The sequence below is a fragment of the Meriones unguiculatus genome, chromosome 15 (assembly GCF_030254825.1).
Source record: "Meriones unguiculatus strain TT.TT164.6M chromosome 15, Bangor_MerUng_6.1, whole genome shotgun sequence".
NCBI classification, from domain to species: Eukaryota; Metazoa; Chordata; class Mammalia; order Rodentia; family Muridae; genus Meriones; species Meriones unguiculatus.
Genome location: NC_083362.1, coordinates 32,150,668 through 32,156,040, shown reverse-complemented (window position 1 = coordinate 32,156,040; position 5,373 = coordinate 32,150,668). Strand labels below are relative to the sequence as shown.

The following is a 5,373-nucleotide window of genomic DNA, read 5'->3' as shown; positions in this document are numbered from 1 at the left end:
CAAAAGCATATGCCTTCTTCTCAGCACCTCATAAAACCTTCTCCAAAACTGACCATAGAATCAGTCACAAAGCAAGCCTCAACAGATACAAAAAGATTAACATAATACCTTGAATCCTATCAGACCACCATGGACTAAAGCTGGACCACAACAACAACAGAAATAACAAAAAACACATTGAATCTGAACAACTCTCTATTCAGTGATAACTGGGTCAGGGAAGAAATAAAGAAAAAAGTTAAATAATTCAATAAAAATGAAAGCACAATATAACCAAACTTATGAGGCACAATGAAAGTAGTGGTAAGAGAAAATTTCATAGCACTAAGTTCCTTCATAAAGAAATTGGAGACATCTCATACAAGCAGCTTAATGGCACAACTGAAAGCACTAGAAAGAAGAAGAGAAAAAGAAGAAGAGACACACCAAAGAGGAGTAGACAGCAGGAAATAATCAAATCAGAGCTGAAATCAGTAAATTATAAACAAAGAAAACAGTTTAAAGAATCAAGGAAAACAAAACAAAACAAACCAAAAAAAAAAAAAAAAGAAAAAAGCTGGTTCTTTGAGAAAATAAACAAGTCAAAAAAACCCTTAGCCACACTAACTAAAAGGCACAGAGACACTATCCAAATCAACAAAATAAAAAATAAAAAGTGGGACATAAGGAAAGACACTGAGGAAATCCAAAGATTCATTAAGTCTTACTTCAAAAACCTATATACCACAAAACTTGAAAATGTAAATAAAATGGACATTTTTGATAGATTCCATTTATCGACATTGAATCAAGATCAGGTTAATAAATTAAATAGTCCTATAACCCCTAAGGAAATAGAAGCACTCATTAAATTCCCATCCAAAAAAAGCATAGGATCAGATGGTTTCACTGCAGAATTCTACCAGATCTTCAAAGAAGAGCTAACTCCGATTCTCTTCAAACTATTCCACAAAATAGAAACAGAAGGCTGAAATACTCCATCCATCTGGGAATTGAAGCAGATTCAGAGACCCATTTCCAAACTTTGGGTAGAGTGCAAGGAGTCTTATGGAAGAAGGAAGGGAATAGTAGGACACAGAGGGGACAGGAGCTCTACAAGGAGACCAACAGAACCAAAACATCTGGGCCCAAGGGGCCAGCAGAGACTGATGCATCAACCAAGGACCATTCACAGAGAGGATCTCGACTCCCTGCTCAGATGTAGTCGATAGGCAGCTCAATTTCCAAATAAAAGGAGCAGGGGCAGTCACTGACACGAACTCCTTGCCTTCTCTTTGATCACTTTCCAGTGGCAGGGTGACCTTGCCAGCCCACAGAGGAAGGGGATCCAGACAGTCCTGATGAGACTTGATAGGTTAGGGTTTAGATAATAGGGGATGAGGACCCCCCTTTCAGTGGAGTAGAGGAGGGGGTGGAGGTGAGAAGAGGAAGGGAGAGGAAGGGAGGGTGGGACTATGAGGAGATGAGGGAGGGAAGGGGGCTACAATGAAAAATTGGAGATATATATATATATCATATATCATATATATGATATATATATATATCATGGACATATATGGACGTGGACACTGAATGCCACAGGTGGGTGGCTGGGTCCTATAGCATCTGTCACTCATGGCGGCTGCAATTTCACAGCAGCAGCATGAGGATGACCTGAGCCAGAGCCTGTCCTACATTGAAAAGTACTTGCCAAAGAACTGGATGATCTCATTTCTCACCAGGACATTCAGTGAAGACTGCCTGACATACCTACTTTTCTATAGCTCTCCAGGGACAAGAAAACATCTACCATCCCAGCCTGTGCCAAGCAGATATACAAAGATAAAGAATTCAGCTCCATGGTCCTGGAGCTGAATACTTCCAATGACTGAGGAATTGATATCATTAGGGGGCCAGTCCTCAGCTTTGCCATAGCAACGACCACCTACAAGAAAGGGTTTAAGCTTGTGATCCTGGTGAAAGACCAAAAGATAAGCAGCGATTGTTAACACTATGTAGAGTAGGCGCGGTATAGCAAGAGCTACCTCGCTGCATTCTTTCCCGCCTTCCGGTTCCGGGTGGGTACGTGACTGGGCTCACAATCTGCCTTCCCGCCTTCCCTGTTCTGGGTACGTGACTTAACTACGGCTTTGTTCAAACCACCCAATCAGACCCCTGTAACTATGCTTCTCGCTTCTGTAACCGCGCCTCCTGCTCCCGAGCCCTATAAAAACCCGTCACCCCAACCAAGAGGCGCGCAAGTCCTCCGATAGGCTTGGTCGCCCCAGGTACCCATGTATCAAAATAAACCTCTTGCGGCTTGCATCCAAAGGCTGGTCTCGCTGTTCCTTGGGAAGCGGGGTCTCCCCATCTAGATAGGCTCCTGGGAGTCTTTCACTGGATGAAGTTGATATCATGAATCAAGATGCCCAGAACTGTCTCTGACATGAACTCGGTGGCCTGCTATTTGATCACCTCCCCCTGAGGGAGGAGCAGCCTTACCAGGCCACAGAGCATGACAATGAAGCCACTCCTGATAAGACCTGATAGACTAAGATCAGATGGAAGGGGAGGAGGACTTCCCCTAACAGTGGACTGAGGGAGGGGCATAGATGGAGAAGTAGCAGGGAGGGTGGGATTGGAAGGGGAAGGAGGAAGGGACCTACAGATGTGGAGAAAGGGGAACCATCCTCCACTGCTGGTTATACAACCACTTGGGAGATCAATCTGGCACTTTCTCAGACGACTAGGAAATAGTGCTTCCTCAAGATCCAACTATACCACTCCTAGGCATATATACAAAAGAGGTTCAAGTACACAACAAGGACATTTGTTCAACCATGTGTGTAGCAGCTTTATTGTAATAGACAGAAGCTGAAAACAGCCCAGATGCCCTCAGTTGAGGAACTAATACAGAAATTGTGGTACGTCTACACAATTAAATATTACTCAACAATTAAAAACAAGGAAATCATGAAATTTGCAGGCAAATGTTAGGAACTGAGAAAGATGGTCCTGAATGAGGTATTCCAGAAGCAGAAAGACACACAGGGTATATACTCACTCGTAAGTGGATATTAGACATATAATATAGGATAAACATACTAAAATCTGTTCACCTAAAGAAGCTAATCAGGAAGGAGGAGTCTGGCTAAGATTCTCAATCCCTATTCAGAAAGGCAAAGAGGATGGACATCAGAGGAGGGAGAAAACAGGGAACAGGACAGGAGCCTACCATAGAGGGCCTCTGAAAGGCTCTACCCTGCAGGGTATCAAGGCAGCTGCTGAGACTCATAGCCAAACTTTGAGCAGAGTGCAGGGAATCTTATGAAAGAAGTGGGAGATAGTAAAAACTGGAGAGGACAGGAGCTCCACAAGGACAGTGACAGATCCTAAAAGTCTGGGCACAGGGACTTTTCTGAAACTGATACTCCAGCTAAGGACTACTCCTGGAAATGGTCTGAAACCTTTGCACGGAGGTAGCCTATGGCAGTTCAGTATCCAAGTGGCCTCCATAGCAATGGGGACAGGGATTTTCTCTGACATGAACTGATTGGTCTGCTCTTTGATCACCTCCCCCTGAGGGGCAAGCAGCCTTGCCAGGCCACAGAAGAAGACAATCCAGCCACTCTTGATGAGACCTGATAGACGAGGATCAGAAGGAAGCAGAGGAGGACCTCCATTATCAGTGGACTGGGAGAGGGACACAGCTGGGGAAAAGGGAGGGTGGGATTGGGAGGGGAGGAGAGAGGGAGGTACAGGGGGAATACAAAGTGAATAAACTATAATTAATAGAAATAAAAAAATAAAACCTAAAAATAAATAAATAGAAAGAAAGAAAAAGATGCCCAGAATGCCTTGAGATGAAACCTTCACGGAAAACACCAGGTTTTGCCTCATCTGTAAGTATCTGTCCAAGATCATCCCTACTTTGCAGTCACAGTTCACAAGGTTCCAGTTTGGCCCCCTCATACCTGAACTCATGGTTCCACGCCTGGAACATATAGTAGAAGAGAATGTTGGCATAAGTGAAGACGGAATGAAGGCTCTTGTCACTCTGTTCAATGGACACATGCGAAGGGCTTTGAACATTCTGTAGAGTACCAATACAGCCTTTGGGAAGGTGACAGAGGAGACTGTCTACATGTGCGTCAAGCATCCACTCAAGACAGACATTGCCAACATCCTGGACCAGATGCTGAATAAAGACTTCACCACTGCCTACAAAAATATCATGGAGCTAAAAACTCTGAAGGGCTTGGTGCTGCATGACATCCTGATCAAGGTTCACTTGTTTGCGCACTTTCCATCTTCAGTTCAGATACATTTATCAACCAAAATGGCCGACATTGGGTACAGACTTTCTATTGGCACCAATGAAAAGATACAGCTGAGCTCCCCTCATTGCTGCTTTTCAAGTCACCAGACACCTGGTAGTCCCAGAGGCCTAGGGTTCCAAGGCCTGCTAGCCCTCCTCAGGCCCACTAGTGACTTGCTGAAATGGGCCACTGGATAAAACCAGTCACAGAAGTCTCTAGTGATTTAGGCAGTGCTCTCTATGGCTGCTTGGAGCCAGGATTTAGAGAGCAATTTTAATTAGTAACTATCCACACTTCTTGTCTTTTATAGAGGAAAATAAATCCCATCTCCCCCCCCATGCAAAGGCTGCTTTAAAGTCAAAATTGGCCTTACCTCAATTCTGCAGTGTGATGTTCAAACTGAACATGCTTTAATGTCTTCCAGTTCGCGGTCAACATCTCCAGACCTAAACTTCTGAACCTGCCCTTTCTCACTTTCTGTATCTACTCTAAATGGGTGCTAGTAGGATTCTGATCAAATATGCTGTTACAAACTTTCAAAATAGGTCTTTTGCCCAATATGGTAACATGCTTGTAACCTCGGGACTCAGAAGGCCAAGGCAGAATTACCAGCCAGTTGCAAGCCAGCCTAGTGAGATAGACCCTTCTCAGAAAGAAAGTACTGGTCTTTTTCTCTATTGGAAGGTTGCCAGCAACTTCCAAATTCTAATGAGACAACAGGAAAGACACTATAATAATGCAGTTAGCCTTCAGACTGTGCCTTTATGGTATGTAAGCCTCACTTGTTGGGAAGCAATGGGACCCTTCAAGTGTTCCTTTATGAGTTGCTGGGCTGTATTTATGCCAAGTCCTTCATGGTAAGAATAAAGCTTTTGCTCTGGGTTAAAATAAAAATTTAAATCTCATCTTGGTGGATCTTTTTCTTAGATGACAATGTAGTACCCTTCCCCATCTCTTTTGGTTAATTTTGGTTTGAAGTTTATTTTGTTATATTTTAAGACAGCTATACCACCTTTCTTATTCAGTCCGTTTGCATGGAATATCATTTTCCAACCCTTTACCTTGAGGTAATGGC

The 5,373-nt window shown here is 43.6% G+C and overlaps 1 pseudogene; it reads left to right on the top strand.

Moving 5' to 3' along the window:
* The first annotated feature begins 1,614 nt into the window (after positions 1 to 1,614).
* On the top strand, positions 1,615 to 4,430 carry LOC110560933 (replication factor C subunit 5-like; annotated as a pseudogene).
* Positions 4,431 to 5,373: the final 943 nt, after the last annotated feature.